Raw genomic sequence first — 19,704 nt, 5'->3', positions numbered from 1 at the left:
CGGAGGACCCTGCTATCGCTCCAGGGTCTTCACAAATGGCAACTGGGGTTTTTTGTTTGTTTTGTTTTGTCTTTTTATACTTTGTCCATAATTTGCCCCAACTGCACAAGCGCCTTAGAGTTTATTAGTATCTTCTTGCTGGAGGACACGTCTGTCCACTCTGCAGCAGAGTCCCAGGTCCCAGCGTGTCTGGAGTCTACCTTCCTGCATTTCCCCTTCATCCTTCCTGCCACTGCCACTCAGTTGGCCTCAAGTGTGTTCCAATTATTCTGGAACATTCTGCCCTAGCAGTCAGAGCCCAAAGTTCAAAGCCAGTCAGTAGTCCTTGGTGCAGAAAAGGCAGGCTAGGACTTTCACAAGAGCCTGACTTACTAGTAACAGAGCACATGACCCAGCGTGTGTTGACAGGGAGTGACTGACAGTCCCCTCGTACCCACCCCTCCCCCCTCCCCCTGCTTTCTTCCTGGGACACCCAGTTCTGTTTCATGGACATAGCTTCCTAAAGCCAAAGACGGTTCCACCTAGGTCCTCTCTGTTACCTTTTCTTCTCTTTTGACTCCAAATACCTTTTCATTTTTCTCTGTTTGTGTTTGCAATCTGAGGAACATACTTCTAACCAGAACCCAGAAACCAGACGCATCCTGTCTGTTCAGACAAGACTCTGCCCCTTTCCCCTCTCTCCCCAGTGGCCTTGCCCTAGATGGTTCTCTTTCCCACAGTCCTTAGACGGGCCCCCACCCCGCACCCCGGGAAGCCCACGCCTGCGCACTCGGCAGCTCAGAGGACCAGCCCCCAGTGGGCGCGGCCGGGGGTGGAGTCAGGTGCATCCATCGCGGAACAGCCCCCGAGACCCTGAGCCCCAGCCCTTTCTCTTGACCTTTGCAGCGCGGAGTCCTCTCCTCCAGGACTGTAGGGCGGAGACGAGGACACACGGCCCGTCTCCAGCAGATCCCCTGTCAGTCACCAGGGTTCCGGAAGCCTCTCGTGTGCACCGCAGCGGGTTGTCAGCTTCTGTTTGTTGTTCAGCCGTAGCAGCTGCTGTCTTGCTGCTGCCGCTCGTTCTGGCCTCCGCGGCTCTTGATTCCCAGTTCCCATGTTTATGCAGACAAAATGCATCACCCCAAGGGGGTGACCTCTCCATACAGTGCTTCTATTTTCTTAGACACGCGTTTGGCGGGTGTTTGGAGGGGTCCTGAATCTGTCTCCTGGGCTGGGATCTTGACACGAAGCTGTCCAGGGTCAGTCAGCACCCCCGGGCTCAACAATGCTCTCCCTCCAACCACCGGCCCCACTTTCTCTTTGGTCTCGTCCTTTCCCGATTTATAAAGACATCCAGAGGCACGCAGGGGCCTCAAGCTGATGCTCTTGGAGGTTTTGCAGATGGCAGCGCCTGCCAGGACCCGACGCTGGCAGAACAAGGACGCCGCGTTCCTGTCTCCAGTTTAACACTCCATCACCAAGGTTCAGGAGAAAACAGGGCTCAGGGGCTAAGGCGTGTCCTGTGCTGCCGTCCCAGTGTGGTGCGGACTGTCCTTAGCATAGGAATCCTGCTCGGGGCAGGGCTCTCCGCGGAGTTACACGGCCGTGCCCTTGGAAATGTTGTCAGGGATCCCAGGTGGCATAACTCAGAGTATGCTGCAGCCACATGTTCTTTATGAGCATCAGGCGGAGAGTAAGCAATTCCAAACTCTGGCAGATACCACATTTTGATACCCGTGGCCTCGCTTTTGATAATTCAAGCTTGATCGCAAGGCGCTACTTCCAACGGGAAATAATGGAGCGGAACTCTCAGCCGGGGAACTTTCTCCTCCATATGGTTCACGAGTTCCCTGGGATGTGTAATCCTACTGGGAGTGCCATCTGTGTAGACTCCGCGCAGGCCCGGGCTGGGGGAAGCTCCTCCCTCGTAACTGAGCCACGGATTTTCTTCTCCTGTGAAAACACTCAGACAATAGGCAAGATTCTCACCTGCGCGCCTTCCTGGCCACTCGCACGTGTCAGGGGCCGCTTCCATGCGATGTCTCTTTTCCGGGTGATGAACCAACCCTGCAAGCCCCAGAAAGGTGACCTGGGAATCCACTAGCTGGTCCAGAACCCACACAAAGGATGGTCTCTAGAGGCTTGAGTGGTCTCATGGAGCGGGAAATCACATTCACTTCCCTGTCCATTGGGGTGGGGGGGACAAGGGAGACCAGCTGAATCCCACCTACTGGAGTGTGAAGTCCTTAAGGTCACCAGGAGGGTCTTACTCACCTCTGGAGTCCCCTTAGTGTCCAGCACAGGGAATTAAGTAGGATTCTGCTGGTGGCTCAGATGGTAAAGAATTTGCCTGCAATGTGCGAGACCCAGGTTTGATCCCTGGGTTGGGAAGATCCCCTGGAGGAGGGCATGGCAACCCACTCCAGTATTCTTGCCTGGAGAATCCCATGGACAGAGGAGCCTGATGGGCTACAGCCCAGGGGTCACAAAAGAGGCAGACACAACTGAGTGACTAACATTTTCACCACTACTGTGTCGCAAGCATGAGACTAACAGAAGCAGAAGCAAATGCATTGAAAGAATGTCACGCAGGTCAGGGAAACGTCAGAGAGGCTGGGGATCAAGGTAAGGCAGTGCTTTAAGAAACGTGCCAGAGACAGCTGCCTGCAGGCTTGGTGAGAAACCGCATCTGCTGACACCCAGTCCTGGGCGCCGCAGTCCTGCGCCTGGCTTGCTGCTCTTGGCTGCAGGGGGGTCTCTGTGCAGGCAGAAAACCCACTTATGTCCTTGTCCTTCTAGTGCTTCTGACTTTGAGTGACTGCCACATAGGAGTGAGTCTGGTAGAAGATGAGTCACATATGAGCCCTGACATAAAGGAGGCTGGGAAAGTCAACACCAAGAATTAAAACTTGTGAAACAGGGTTCAGACGCTGGACAGACGCAAAGTATCACAAATGTTCATTCCATAGAGCAAGTCTCACGTTGCACAAACTGAATCAACTAATTGATGAGAGAGTAGTTAGGAATGATTGTGCTGAGGTTTAGGTTAGGTTTTTATAGGCTTCAGTTTACTTACCTTGTCTCTCCAGATGAAATTCTCTTTCTGGGTAACCATTTGAAGAGCTCTAGAAATGCTGAGAGGCTTTCTAGTCTGCCAGACCCATATCAGAGCTACACTCCAGACCTGTCAGAAACTGAACAACCTCACACTTTCTGTGCCCCAGTAGAAAGTCTCAGAATCATCATCCCACGTGAGCCAAGAGTTGTCAAGTTGTATTTTTCTAGAACTGGTACATACTGTACATGTAATAGTATTTGAGACTCTTCAGTGAATATGCTTAAGATATTAGTAGGTACATAGAGATGGCAGACACAAGGAAGGAAAGTTAGTTCATTGTACACTTTCTAGTTCTCTCTGTGGGTGTATGGGTGTGTATGTGTGAGTGTGCATGTGGGTGAATGTACATGTATGTGAGTATACGTGCCCTGTGTGTGTGTCTGTGTGAATCTCTATGTATATGTGTGTCTGTGAGGGTGCATACATATGCATGTGAGTTGCATGTGAGTGTGTATGTGAGAAAGCTGACATGTTTCTGATCTAGAACAATTATGAGTCCAGCTGACCAAGACAAGCCACATGGAGATTCTGCCGACTTGAATATTCTTTTGCTGGATCCATACTTATTAGAAAATTGGTACAATCTTCTGCTCAGCTTTGACCGCATAGACCAACCCTATAAAACGATCTCTGGCGGAATCCTGACAAATGCCAGGCACACCTCTACTGTGTGCTTCCTCATTTTTCCCTATGAAATAAATATCCTGTGAGGTGGATATGATTAAGCCCCTTTTTACAGATGAAGAAACCAAAGCTACCTGAGTTCAGAGTCCTTTTCTGCTATAACGTAGCATCTCTCTACGGAGAAGGCAATGGCACCCCACTCCAGTACTCTTGCCTGGAAAATCCCATGGACGGAGGAGCCTGGTGGGCTGCAGTCCATGGGATCGCTAAGAGTTGGACCCGACTGAAGCGACTTAGCAGCAGCAGCATCTCTCTAATAAACGCCTTGAATATCCATTCATTTCAAAATGAGGCCTTAGGTCAATACAAAGATGATGGCATTTCTACCTCAGTACTTTCGTCAAACCCTCGCAGAATTCAAATTAATCACATCACTGAATTAACAGTCTAGTACAGTGGGATTTTCTCTAAGAGTGAATCTTGCAGCTCAGGAGCTCAAGAAAATAGGAACTAAAGGATTAGACCAAACTGATGCTCCGAGAAGACCAGAAAAGCCTGGAGTATACTCGTGTAATAGATTTTTGTTAAGTCACATGTTACATGTAATGTTACTTCCTGTGTAAATTGGGATTTTAAAAAATTCAATCAGATATAATTTATATAACAATTTATTGTAGAAAAGAGCTCTAAGTTACTCTTTACCAGGAAATTTTTTCTCTTGAAATTCTTTTGTAATTCATCACCTCTGTCCTGGATGCCCATGGCTTCTCTCCTTAGCTGCATTACAACACAGTCATCCTTATGGATGGTGAAGTCAGACAGAATTGAGTTTTAATTCCTGTTCCACCACTTTAAATTATAGAGTGGGGCAGAGAACTTAAACTCTTTAAACCTCCATTGTTGTTCTTATTGAAAATGGGAATGAGAACACCTAGTTTACAAGGTTATTATGAGGTTTAGGGAAAGGCTGAACATAAACTGGCACCAATCACAAAGCCTGCTGCTGCTGCTGCGTCGCTTTGGTTGTGTCCAACTCTGTGCCACCCCATAGACAGCAGCCCACCAGGCTTCCCCGTCCCTGGGATTCTCCAGGCAAGAACACTGGAGTGGGTTGCCATTTCCTTCTCCAATGCATGAAAGTGAAAAGTGAAAGTGAAGTCGCTTAGTCTTGTCCAACTCTAGCGACCCCATGGACTGCAGCCCACCAGGCTCCTCCGTCCACGGGATTTTCCAGGCAAGAGTACTGGAGTGGGGTGCCATTGCCTTCTCCGATCATGAAGCCCAGTACTAGAAAAATCTCAATAGAAAGGTAAGTATTAACTCAATCTCTTCCTATTGTGATTCTTCTCCTGTGCAGCTGCCACATTTAAACTTCAGAACTCATAAAATGAATCACGTCATCTCTCAGATCAGAAACATTGCTGGCTTCACACTGAGTAAAGTTCAAACACCTTAGTTTAAAATTTAAGGCTCAGTTCCTTTGCTACCCTTCATGCATCCTACACCCTACTTAAAATGAACAAAGTATTAATTTCTCTACGCTTCATTTTCTGCATCTTTGTTCCTATTTCCTTGCTGCTCAAAGTATTCAAATTTGCATTTTTGAAAATCCAGTTTGAGAAAAAGTCTCATATTATATCTCTATGTATTCATATTTTATCTCTCCTTAAGGGGACAAGCCATTTCTTCAGACACAGAGGAGCATGAAAGATGCTTGAAATTTCACATGGTTCAACCATCTTCCATCCCCAGACTGGAATGAAGAATTGCTCTTGAAGGAAGAGACACAAGACTTCTTTCCAGATCGGCTCATGGATATCGATCTCCTCTGCTTCCCAGGAAGAGTCTGTTAGAAAAGAACTCCTGGACACCCACTCTTAATTATCATAAAAGGAAACTAAATGTTTTAATCAAAGCCTCTTAATTTGAAGATACATTAAAATAATTTGGGGAAGTTTTTCAATATGTGTATGTCTAGCCTTCCTCGGACATATTAAGTCAGTTTCCTGGGGTTGGGACATGGGCCTGAACAAGCAGAGAATTCTCTCTCCATACATTATTCGAAGCTGCCTGTCATCCTAAAGCAAAACCACTCTCCCATCATTCACCAGATTGCATATTATAGCAACTTCCATCTAAGTATTTAATTGACACACTTTTCTCATATATATTGAGTCTGGAAACAGCAACAGATTTTATTTTCTCAGGCTCCAAAATCACTGCAGATGGTGACTGTAGCTATGAAATTAAAAGACGCTTGTTCCTTGGAAGGAAAGTTATGACAAACCTAGACAGCATATTAAAAAGCAGAGACATCACTTTGCCGACAAAAGTCCATATAGTTAAAGCTATGGTTTTTCCAGTAGTCAAGTATGGATGTGAGAATTGGACTATAAAGAAGGCTGAATGCCAAAGAATTGATGCTTTTGAACTGTGGTGTTGGAGAAGACTCTTGAGAGTCCCTTGGACTGCAAGGAGATCCAACCAGTCCATCCTAAAGGAGATCACCCTTGGATATTCATTGGAAGGACTGATGCTGAAGCTGAAACTCCAACACTTTGGCCATGTGATGGGAAGAGTCAACTCATTGGAAAACACCCCTGCTGGGAAAGATTGAAGGCAGAAAGAGAAGGGGGCGACAGAAGATGAGATGATTGGATGGCATCACTGACTCAATAGACATGAGTTTGAGCAAACTCCAGAAGATAGTGAAGGACAGGGAAGCCTGATGTGCTGTAGTCCATGGGGTCGCAAAGAGTCGGAAGTGACTTAGCAACTGAACAGGAATGATGCTGGACAAATATTAGACAAGTTTCTAAGGAATAGTGGCAGAATCTAGAACAAATAAAAATCTGTTTATTTCATCCTATTATAAAGTCTCTCTCCAGGTTATAAGTATCAATGATTTTAGCTTCACTTAAACTCTACAGATCTTTATAATGTCTGCAGTTTCTCAACACGACAGAACATTTACAGCTTGTGTGAATGAGTCTGCATCTGAACTTGTGGAAAGATGTTGTATTAAGATTTCTCTCCGCAAAGCTGATGACTTTAGATTTGGCACACAGGCAACTTTGCAAATCTCTTTCCATACGGCTTTATTTATCTTTTCTGACTAGTGCTATACATTATTCAAAGGATAAATTTCAGCAAATGTATAGAATGCATATATTTTTGCGGGCATGTTGTTTGTCTTTTGAAAAGCTGCTTGGGGATGAGAATGTGTGTATTTAGAAGGAGGAAGGGAAGCTGAGAACCATCTTTAGCAATTCTCAAATATTTTCTTCCCCAAGTCACTGCGGCCCAAAGAGAGAGCATGCTCAGTGGTACTCTGAGACACGCTGTGCCACCTGGTGGAATTTTCCTGCAAGAGAATTATCCGCAGTCTGAATTACCGCTCAGCTGGATCATCACCTGAGGCATTTTCTCAGCGCTTAATATCACTAGTCTAAGTGTAGATTCCCTACTGTGTCAGGCAATTTAACCACACTAGGCCCATAATAAAGATTTCTTTTTTTAATGTGAAAATTAGTCTTTAGTGAAAGAGACCCATTTTGTTAGCTGCTGGGTAAATTCAGGTAACGCAGTGACATCCACACCTTTGGTCACTCTCGACACCTCTGGTTAACACACAGCGGGGATTATTGCCAACCTTCAAGCAGGCAGCACGCAGATGCTAATGCTGTGTTCCATTAGTTAGAGACAAAAGTAATTGTAATTAACCTTTTTCCCTAACCCTCACCCCTAGGAAGTCAAAACAATCTGATAATGTCATATTTAGCAATTAGTGATGTAACTGTTTAGTCAAGCAGAGATTTTTACCAAACATAAAAGGGATTTTAAAAACACATGGGCTGAAGTGATAAGTGATCTGAGGACTGGAAGTCTCTTTCTCAAGACTCCCAAACTAGCACCAAGAAAGGGCAGCTGGGGGAGGTGCTGCGTCTTTGCGGGGGGCTGTCCTGAGAGCACAGGGCCAGGTAGTCACCCTGTTCCTCTAAGACACTGCCTTTCATCCTTCCATTAACCCACCCGCCATGTTCCATGATGCAACGGGATTCAGAACCAACAGAATCCACGGTTCAAACCCTAGTTTACTCATTCTCCGTTTCCTTTTATTCCACAAGATCTATGATAAAGAGAGAGAAATTTCTATTCCAAGACAGGCTGCATGAAGCCAAGGACACTCTTCATTTTTGCCTGGAGCAAAAAGTTCAAAGGAGCAAAAGAATGAAAAAATCTCCCAAACTTCCCAATAACAAACAGATGAAAAAGCAAGAACCCATCTTCTCTGAAAGTAACAATGGACGAGGAGGCAATAAGCCACGTTTGGGGAAATCCTTATACAGAATTTCCGAGGAGCATGGATGTCAGTCCCGCCTGCCCAGCCAGACAGTGAATCGGTGGGGTTGGAGGCAAGGACTGAGTCTAACATCACCAGTTCCAGTGCGCTGATGGTACCATCGTCCTTCTGGTTCATCAAGGATATCTCTGAAGATGTTTTTCTGTTGCTGATGCTGCTGGAGTTTGTCTATTATGGGTCTGGTTGAATCTGTGTCTGCATATTTGCTGCCAGGCATCCTCTCCACATTGACTCAAGTGAAGACTTTTCCTCCAGCCCACAACTCTAGCAACTATTTGCACTGCTGATAACTTCTGACATTTCTATCTCTGAAATTCATGTCTGCTGGCTTCTCCTTCACTGAAAGAACCACCCAGCTCTGATTGCTCTGTGCCAGGCGGGTCCCAGCAGTGCCCAATCACACTGCTTTTGCTGGAAGCCATGCTTCACCAGCCCCAGGAGGAACTCCTTCACTCCACCCTGTGTGCAGAGCCCCATTACAGCTCGTCACACGGCAGCTGCTCAGGTAGTCTTTTGTCGTCTAGTATCTACTTTCCATAAATATCCATGGCAGCAGCATCGCTTGAGTATTTGTAGATGGGCTGTACTCCACGGCCTGGTTTTATGGTTGTGGTGAAAAATAAAGGACAGGAACTGAGGATCTTAGCTCGGAATCGCTGCTCCAACTTAATCCGAAAAGTGAGATATGGTGCTATTACTGACAGGTATGAAAAATTATTAGATCAAGAATTTGTAAACAGTGGGCCTGGAGGGGGGAAAAAAAGCATGTGGAAGGTGGTATATAAAATTCTGTGATTTGAGGTTAGTCCACAGAGTTCTCCAAACATCAGTATTCTTATCTGAAAAATAAAAGGAGGGGGGGTACAAAAAAAAAAACCCTCAGAATACCTACTTTGGAGAACTATTAGAAGAATTGGACATAAATTGTACAGATTAACTAGCCCAACATCATTTAAGAAACAAAATATCAAAGCAAACATAATAGGTATGGTTATTACTAAATAATAGTTATTAATATTTTAGCAAAGAAAATCATCACTTATTTCAAAAACTAAAAATGGAAAGGATTTACTGGACTAGAATAAAAATGGAAAAGAATGAAGGGGAAGAGTTATAATAGAAGTCAGAACAATAAATATAGTTCTTAGTCACTCTTAAAAAGTATTACCAAAAAGGATACATAGTAAACCGAGTTTACTAAGCTAAGCTAAGCTAAGAATGTGGGTCTGAGCTATGTAATTTATAATTCCTGTCAACATAAGACATCTGCTGAACTTTTCTAGCTTTTCTAGTGCTCAGTAAGGTCACTTATAAAGGCTATAAAATTGATTTTTCCTCAATGTTTTATCATTCTATATACCTTAATAAGACCAGGAAAGAGTCAAACACCTTCTCTGGTTATTCATGAGACAGGGCCTGATGGAAGGGAAATTTAATCCATTGATTTGAAAAGGGGTCAGCAAACCAGGCCTGTGGACCAAATGGCATCCACTTCCTGTTTTTGTGAATAAAGTTTTATTGCAACACAGAAACTCATCACTTCCGTATTATCTATGGCTGCTTCACATTACAATAGCAGAACTGAGCAGTGTGACAGAGACCACACAGGCCACGGAGTCTAAGATAGTTACCACCCTGACCTTTACGGAAAAAGTAGCTTCTGTTCTAGAGTCAAACTAAAATCAACCAACAAGAGCAACAACAAAAATAGTAAGCCACAGCTTGTCAGACAGTTTTTGAAGCTTTTTGGGAAACAGATTCTTATTTTAAAAGACAGAGGACTCTTGGGATTTGATCTTTTATTGACTCATTTTTCAGGGAAGGGTTAGTTCCCTGTATGCAAATCATATTGGGAGTGACCATGAGAAATGTTTTCTGATATTTATCAGGGGATGAATTAATCATCACACACATGTGATCTCCAGCAGTAAAGTCGTCCAGGGCCCAAGCACATGCATGTCATTCTGTAAAGCCCTAGGTCAGCATATACAGGAACCCACAGGGAGAGGCAAAGTTAGAGTTGCTGGTTTCTCTCCTAATGCCGTCAGGTGTTTAGCAGGAGAAATAAAACTAGAGCTGTAGTCCCAGATTGGCTTCCCTGGTGGCTCAGTGGTAAATAATGTGCCTGCCAAACAAGAAGACCTGGGTTCCATCCCTGAGTCTGGAAGATCCCATGGAGAAAGAAGGAAATGGCAACCTGCTCCACTATTCTTGCCTGGGAAATCCCGTGGACAGAGGAGCCTGGCAGTTTGCAGTCACAAAGAGTTGGACACGACTTAGTGACTAAACAACTTCAAAATAATCCCAAATGATTCAGTTCAGTTCAGTTCAGTCACTCAGTCGTGTCTGACTCTTTGCGACCCCATGAATCACAGCACGCCAGGCCTCCCTGTCCATCACCAACCCTCGGAGTTCACTCAGACTCACGTCCATTGAGTCAATGATGCCATCCAGCCATCTCATCCTCTGTCATCCCCTTCTCCTCCTGCCCCCAATCACTCCCAGCATCAGAGTCTTTTCCAATGAGTCAACTCTTCCCATGAGGTGGCCAAAGTACTGGAGTTTCAGCTTCAGCATCATTCCCTCCAAAGAAATTCCAGGGCTGATCTCCTTCAGAATGGACTGGTTAGATCTCCTTGCAGTCCAAGGGACTCTCAAGAGTCTTCTCCAACACCACAGTTCAAAAGCATCAATTCTTCTGCACTCAGCTTTCTTCACAGTCCAATTCTCACATCCATACATGACCACAGGAAAAACCATGATTAGTCATTTCCAAAAAGCCATTTTGGGTGAGTGACAATCTGAAAGACAACTATCTCATGATATAAATATGCAATGAATAATTTATTTGGTTGTTATGTTAAGTTGTATCTAACCTTTTCTTTTTACTTCTTTGGTCAATCATCTCAGCTCCTGGCTTCTTCCAGCTACAGCTTCTCCTACACTGCTCTGAGCAGCATGCCAGTTTTTTATGTTTTCAACACACTTTCCTGTCCTTGTAAATCTTTCCTAAAAATTTCCTCCAGCAGGACTATCTTCTCTGTACTGGCCATATCTGCACAAATGGAATTTTTACTACTGGCTGCCATCTCCTTTATGTCTGGCTGAGGTTGTAAACTCTTCAGGGCTGGGGCCTTGTCTTTTTATGTTCCATAAAGGCATGCAGACACCTGCAGCCATCAACAGTGCTGAAGAGGGAGGAAGCTTATGTTCCTTTCTCCCCAGCCTGCCTCATCCAGAGAAGAAACCATCTCAGCTAAGCATCCTACACCCTAAGCCAGAGAAACCATTTGCAGAACAAAGAAGCTCTCCATTTCCATAGGTTGTTTGGAGTCGTGCTCCCATATTTTTTAAAACCAAAGAAACTGAAGGACATCCAGCTATAGAAACAGATGACACATAACTCAGTGGAACACATTGGCTGACAACTCATTGAATGGAAACGAATTTCAGCGCTGCTGACTTGAAAAGGTCAAAGTGTCCTTTACGATGGAGGGGTTAACTGATGATAGTCAGTCTAGTAGGCAACTTTGAGAAGGAAACATTTGAGAAGAAAATCAACACTTGGTATCAGATGAGTTGGAAAAACTCTCAAGTTGGGGGTAAATGGACTAGTTAGTTAAAGATAGAGAAGTAAAGGAATGCATGGACTAAGTTCTGAGCATGTTGCTGGTGGTGTTCACTGCTAGGTCAGGGCCAGGGCTTCTGACCTAGGGGAGAATCTCTCACCTGGACACTGTTGAGGGCATTACCTGTGACACTCTTTCCAAATTGAGGCTGAGTTTTTGGCTTAGTGTAACTTTGGAGGCCAAATGCCTGGCTCCCTTGCTTTCCCTCTATGTGAACTTGTGCAAAGCATCAGTCTCTGGGATTCCCTGAGTGGAACAGGGCAGACACTGAGCTCTGCACACACCTGGACACATGTGTTGTCCAGTCGCTCTTGTGTCCGACTCTTTGAGACCCCGTGGATGGCAGCACACCAGGCTTCCCTGTCCTACATTATCTCCCAGAGTTTGCTCAAACTCATGTCCACTGAGTCAATGATGCCATCCAGCCATCTCATCCTCTGCTGCCCTCTTCTTCAACTTGGACCCATGGATGAGCTCAGTAAACAGCCCCTGCTGTTCCGCTATGGATGCTCCTGGTTCAAGAATGACCTGCTGTGTACAACTGTGCCCCTGTAGTCTCTAGTGTTTACACACACACAAACACACATACCTCGTACGCTGTTTTCTTATTCACTAGTTGTAAATGTGGTTTACCTCCCCAACAACATTTGAAGCTCCTCGTGGATAGAATCTTATATTACTACCATTTTGATTGATTTAACATATTTGAAATAGCTTTGTTCCCCTATTCTTTGACTTAATAATAGCATTCTTTGATGTATAAATTGGGCTGCTATGTATCTGAAAATGATATTCTTTCAGCTTTGTCAGTTATGATAGTTTATTTTGCAATCCATCACATACTTTTTGAATATATACCTTTGTGCTATCACCTAACATGCAAGAGAAAAAAATAAAAAACAGTGAACAAAACACACTAGCAAAGAGAATTCACAGAGACTTGGGAGTCCTCACCATGCTGCAGTTATTCCTTGGGTCACCATGGCCACCGGTCCTTCCTGCTCTTTCCTGCTCCTGAGGCTATCAGGGCTGCTTCTCTCTCCATGGAGTTTCATGGGGGAGAAACACATTCTTGGAAGCCCAAGCTGGAAGTCAAAGTGAGCAGTACATTATTTTGCAAGTTACTCTGTGTGATATCGGGATCAGAGTCGGGCTCCCAATGGGTGGTGTGCAGAATAGCCAGGAGGGGTCAGGAGACCAACTGAGGAGGAGACAAATCAGAGGTCCAGCGTCTCCAGATTCGGGGCAAGAAGCTCAGGCAGCCACAGAGAAGGGCAGGTGGAACGTGATGTGCCACTAGCCGCAAAGGTCAAGGTCAAGATGGTGGTTTAGTTGCTCAGTCATGTCCAACTCTTGTGACCCCGTGGACTGAAGCCCACCAGGTTCCTCTGTCCTTGGGATTTCCCAGGCACAAATACTGGGAGGAAAGAGTTGCCCTTTCCTTCTCCAGGGGAACTTCCTAGCCCAGAACTCAGGTCTCCTGCAGTGCAGGCAGATTATTTACTGACTGAGCCACCAGGGAAGCCCCAAGGTCAGGATATCTGATCAAATAATAATAATAAAGGAGAGATGCGAGTCACATCTGAGAAATTTGGCCCGAGTCTGCATTTAGTGACTCAGTAGGCAGAGTCAGAAGGTCAGGGAAGAGCCAAAGACAAGATCCAGGTTTTAAGAATCCGAGTGAGGCCTGAGGAGAGGCGGGCGGAGGCAGCACTGAGCCAGGCACTTGTGGTGTCCACATCACATGCAATTTGACCTCACTCGCCTGATTCTTAGTTAGTAGTTGTCATTGGACTTCAGCCTTCCTGCCTCTAAAACTCTGTAACTCTGTGACTTGATACCAGCCATGAGTTTGTGGATTTCTGCTGTGCCAGTGAGGTACAGGAAGAATAAAAGCCCCACTACAAGCCTGTTATTGTCAAGACTCAAGCAAAGACGGAAACAGGCAGGGGGAGGAAGCAGATGTGAGCCGGGAGCATCTCTGAGATTGTGGACCAGGTACTGACTTTATTCCACTCTTGCTTTGCTGCCCTTTCGTTGAAAGACAAGGTCTCACAGATGACGGTCAGCGTCCTTCACTGGCCAGGTCACTGCACCAAGGTTCGATCCTTGGAGGATCCTCTGAACCTAGAACCTAGAACTTCGTCTCACTCCTTTTTTCTCCCCCAAAAGGCCCAGTGGCTAACATTCCCCTCTTGTAGGACTTGGATACTTTCAAAACTGATATCTGAGCTCCAAGTTCTGCCAATTCCCATTTAGAGGTGAGCCCTCAAACCATCTTAGAATTCTGAGCCACGATGGTGATTAGCTGGAGAATAGAATAAAGAATCCCACCCAAAAGGGGCCCCGGAAGATGCTGGGCACCTGAGCACCTCAGGTATCAGGGGCCGGGTTATAATGAAGATTCTGTAGCACCAGTGGCTGCGTGTGGCAGCTTGAACCCCAATCTAAGGTTTGTTCCTTTGTCCTTTCTGGAAATGCAGAGGCTTTATATCTCATGTCGCCATGAAAGGATAGAGAGTGCCATGTGGTGATTTACTGTGCGGGCACCACTGTTTCGTGTGCGGGTTCGTTGATCAGTTGTGTCTGTCCCTTTGTGACTCCATAGACTGTAGCCCGCCATCTCTTCTCTTCATGGGCAGAGTGATGGCTCATCTGGTCTGGGGTTGCCCGCTTCACTGTTGATCCTGATGACCAGCTAGGTTAGAGCATCTCTAGCATCTTGGGCCTCAAACAGCAGTCTGGGTCCAGCTCCCATGGAATTGGCACACATGCGAGGTTGGCAGAGATGCAGACTCTGGCCCCAGCATGGATCTGCTAAATCAGAATGTGCATCTTCACAGGATCGTCAGGCAACCCCCACACACAGAAGCCTGAGGACTGATTCTAGTTCTCAAAGCCTGGCACCCAGATGACCTTCATGAACATCACCCTGGACCTGATGGAAATGCAAACGTTCAAGTCCCACCCAGAACTACTGAATCTGGAACCCTGGTAGCGGATCCACCATGCTGAGTCTAAAGATGATTCTAGTACAAGGAAAGTGTTGAAACCCTGGAGGCAGCTGCTATACATACACGTCACTTGGGTGAAGGTCCCTTGAAACGACAGCCTTCTACTGGTCGTCATCGCCTGGAAGTCCTTCAGCTACCGGAAGTGGAGCTTCTCTGGGTCTCACCATGTGCCAGCTGCTACCCTAAGGTTCCTGGGCTGAATAAGAAGATACTCCTTCCCGAGGATGACCAAGGTAAGTGAGCCTATTGGATCTGTCTAGAGCTGTGCTTGCTCTCTCTCCTACAGCAGCTTGGCATGAAATCTCCTCTCACTGCAGAGCTGTGCACATTTAGGAGGCCAGGTTAAACCTGGGGCTGTGTTATAAACTGTAAGGCTCCAAGAAGGCCAGGTCGCTGCCCACAGGCAATATAATTCCTCAAAGAAGACGGTCCTGATGAACCTATCTGCAGGCCAGCCATGGAAACACAGACATAGAGAACCGACCTGTGGGCACCCTGCGGGAAGGAGAGTGTGGGACGAATTGAGAGAGTAGCACTGACGTATACACATGACCATAGGTAAAGCCAGCAGAGCAGGCAGGTGGCAGCCCCGGGGCGACTGTCCTCCTTTCTGAGTCCCTCCAGGAGCAGAAGGGGATGAGCTCAGGATCGTGCATTCACGGGGCTGCTCCCTGCTGCACACTCCATCTCTGGTTTCCCTTTTCCTCCCTTACATCTCCCCGCCAGCATGAGCTGACTGACTCTCAAACAAAGCGATTCCCATCAGCTCAGGAACAAATCCTACATGGCTACCTGCAAGATGTAAATAAACCAGTGCCCTCGTGGAGACAGACACAGTTCTGCTTCTGTTAGGATGAAACAGCCAAAAATATTGATAGCCAGTGGGAATTTGCTGTTTGACACAGGGAGCTCAACCCCATGGCTCTGTGATCAACCTGGAGGGGTGGGATGGGGTGGGAGGTGGGAGGCAAGTTCAAGAGGGAGGGGACATATGTGTACCCGTGGCTGATTCACGTTGTTGTATGGCAGAAACCAGCACAACCTTGTAAAGCAATTATCCTTCAATTAAAAATAAACAAGCTGAATCCTTTTTGTAGATACCTGTAATCACTAAATATGACTAAATCACTAAATATTACTGGACTGAATTGACCTTGTTTTATTAGGACATGCAAAGGGCATAGCCCAAAGCAAAGAAAGGTAGGTCCCCATCCCGTGTCTTGGTCACCAGGCAGCTCTTGGGATTGGACAGGAAGATGGTGGAATCACACTGAAGTGAAGGTGACTTTGAACTAATGAGACAGTGGAGACAGAAAATGAAGATGTTAGGTAAACTCTTGAAACAGTTAGGTAAACTCTTGAAACAGGAACTCAAAAGCCTCTTGATGAAAGTGAAAGTGGAGAGTGAAAAAGTTGGCTTACAGCTCAACATTCAGAAAATGAAGATCATGGCATCCGGTCACACCACTTCATGGGAAATAGATGGGGAAACAGTGGAAACAGTGTCAGACTTTATTTTTCTGGGCTCCAAAATCACTACAGATGGTGACTGCAGCCATGAAATTAAAAGACGCTTACTCCTTGGAAGGAAAGTTATGACCAACCTAGATAGCATATTCAAAAGCAGAGACATTACTTTGCCAACAAAGGTCCATCTAGTCAAGGCTATGGTTTTTCCTGTGGTCATGTATGGATGTGAGAGTTGGACGGTGAAGAAGGCTGAGCGCCGAAGAATTGATGCTTTTGAACTGTGGTGTTGGAGAAGACTCTTGAGAGTCCCGTGGACTGCAAGGAGATCCAACCAGTCCATTCTGAAGGAGATCAGCCCTGGGATTTCTTCGGAAGGAATCATGCTAAAGCTGAAACTCCAGTACTTTGGCCACCTCAAGCGAAGAGTAGACTCATTGGAAAAGACTCTGATGCTCGGAGGGATTGGGGGCAGGAGGAGAAGGGGACGACAGAGGATGAGATGGCTGGATGGCATCATGGGCTCGATGGATGTGAGTCTGAGTGAACTCCGGGAGTTGGTGATGGACAGGGAGGCCTGGCGTGCTGCGATTCATGGGGTCGCAAAGAGTCGGACACGACTGAGCAACTGATCTGATCTGATCTGAAAGAGTACCTGCAGATCATGAACCTTGAGGCCTGTTTAAGAAAAGTCAGTGATAGATTATCATTTCCAGCCCTTTGAAGGAGCAACACCACCGTGTAAACACATGTTCCTCGTGACTCTAATACAATTCCTGTTTTTCACTATGTGAGTGCATTTGTACTTCCTTAATGGAAAAATACTGTACCAAGGGTTTAATTAAGAAGTACTGGTAGTTTGCCTGGGCACTGTGAGACCAAGCAGGAGCGCCTGACCGTCACATTGCACACAGGACCCTGAGTCCAGTGCTCCTGGAGGAGGACACGGCCGCCCACTCCAGTATTCTTGTCTGGGAAGCCCCATGGACAGAGGAGCCTGGTGGGCTCCAATCCAAGGGGTCACAGAAGAGTTGGACACCACTTAGCGACTAAACGACAACAGTGTTCTAGTTTTCTTACAATCTGCATAGAAGACATAAAGATCTTTCTATGCTGGAAATGTACAAAACCAAAGTTCGCCTGGAGCTACTGGAAATGATAAGAAATAAAGTTTATTGAACAAGGACAGGGTGTGAGGCCCCGCATCACTGCTGTAGGGGACACAAAGATGGGAATAAAACACAGACCTGACTCTCAGGCAGATGGTGTCTAATGAAGGAGCCCGGCTCAGAGGGAACTTAATCCACCGGAGAGGAAAGGAACAGCGCTATGTGGAGGCGCACAGGTCAGTCCTGGGGCGAGGAAGACTAAGCACGGGCCACGTGGCTTTGTAGACCAGGCAGGTTTCTCTTTTTTAAAAAAGAAAAGTATTGAAGTACAGTTGATTTATAATGTTGTGTTAGTTTCTGGTGAACAGCAAAATGATTCAGTTATATATATTCTTTTTCATATTCTTTTCCATTTTGGTTTATTACAGGATATTGAATACGGTTCCCTCTGGGTAGGTTTTTGAAGGGTAATGTTAAAGGGAAGGTCAAGCCACACTTACCATGTGTCCCTTCAGAGTGAGGGTTGTTTCTGGCCGTGAGTGAGAAGGTGAAGGCGGAGAGGAATGAAACTGGAGATGTTAGGCTTCTCTAGAAATATTTCAGGTGACGGATTACGAGTGCGGCAGCAAAGGAAGCTGAGAAGGTGGTTTAAGAGATACTTTGTAGATAGCATCAGTGAACGTTGGTAAAAGTGAAGTCCAGAAAAGTCAAAGATGATTCAGAACCTTGTGGCCAGGTGCTGGGAGATGGCCACTGAGCGTCTGCACTCTTCACGATGAAGGCTGAATGGTGTAGAGGAGTTTCACCCAGCATTTGTTGGAAGAGACATACGTTTTGGAGAAAAGAAATTAAATGTAGTTTCAGATATGTGTTTGGAAATTAGGATGCTTCCACAGTGGTCCCACACACAGTAGAGAATGAGATCTGAAGCTTAGGAGGGAGGTGAGGTCTGCAGGGCTGGGGTGCAGCGTAGGGGAAGAGATGAGAGGAAAGGGTAAAAAATTCACCCGCAGTGCAGGAGGCCTGGGTTCCATCCCTGGGTCGGGAACAGCCCTAGCAGAAAGGAATGGCTACCCCCTCCAGTATTCTTGCCTGGAGAATCCCATGGACAGAGAAGCCTGGTGGGCTACAGGCCATGGGGTCACAAAGAATGGAAGGCAACTGAATGGCAAACATTATGCATCTCTTAAATGGGATACTGTGATGTAACTGCTATTACATAAAGATGGGCATCATATATTATACAGTGGAAAAGGTAGCTAATAATATAACATGTATAACATCCCTTCTGCAGGTGAGTATCTATGTAGAAAAAAAATGAACATCTTTCTCTGTCCAGAAGTAAAAGCAGACACCAGAAATAAGGAAGGCCTGAATCCCAGCTCATCGGCGTCACCCAGCTGTGTGACCTCCAGGCAGCTACCTGTCCTCTCAGCCTCATTATCTCCACCTATAAAATAGGAGATAATTACTGACTACCTCACAACGTTGTGAGGATAAAATGAGCACACGGGTCACACAGAACACCAGCGTATAATAAGCACCACACGTTTGTTTGCTGCTATTACAGCAGGTTATACTTTAAAGTTTTTTTAAAATCTCTACTTGTTTTACTTTTCTAAAATGAAAAGATTTATGTTAATTTTTTGAAAAAGCAAAATTATTGATGACAGTCAAGACTAGAAGTTTTTGCATAGGGGCTTGAGAATCTCTTTGTTGGGGACATTCCTTTTAAAATGGTACCCTTGAAGGATTTGGGGAGTGTTTTCATGGCCATTCCCCTGGAGAAGGAAATGGCAACCCACTCCAGTATTCTTGGCTGGAGAATCCCATGGACGGAGGAGCCTGGTGGGCTACAGTCCACGGGGTCGCAAAGAGTTGGACACGGCTGAGCGACTTCACTTCACTTTCACTTTCATGGCCATCTGAAACTTACCCTCTCTTAAGACATTGCTTTGATAAGTTGTACTTTGAAACAGCCCTTGTGAGTTTCTCTGAATCATGTATAGTTATTAGCAATCAAAATTTAACCATTCTGCATCATCTTTACTAAAATACACTTATTCAAAAATATCAACACAATTTTGAAAATTTTGGAGACATCTCTTATATGGTTTCAAATCAGATTTTAAAAGAGAATATTTTATTAACTCTGGTTGGTTTTTAAGCTATACCTTGTTTCACTGAGTATGTTTTTCTTTCAAAACCCAAAGTTTTCCTTTTTTTCAAATTCATCATAATTGCCTCATTCTGATTCAATACAGTATATACAATGCCTAGTGAAATATATGTGTATGGAAGATTTTTCTCTCTATTAATAAGTATGTATTTCTAAACTTACCCATACTGTTTGGCATGGCATTGTTGATAGATTTTGTAATCACAATTTTCTTACAATGGT

This window comes from Bos taurus, chromosome 24 (assembly GCF_002263795.3).
Source record: "Bos taurus isolate L1 Dominette 01449 registration number 42190680 breed Hereford chromosome 24, ARS-UCD2.0, whole genome shotgun sequence".
Taxonomy (NCBI): domain Eukaryota; kingdom Metazoa; phylum Chordata; class Mammalia; order Artiodactyla; family Bovidae; genus Bos; species Bos taurus.
The sequence above is the reverse complement of the archived record's forward strand: the minus strand, read 5'-3'. Positions refer to the sequence as shown.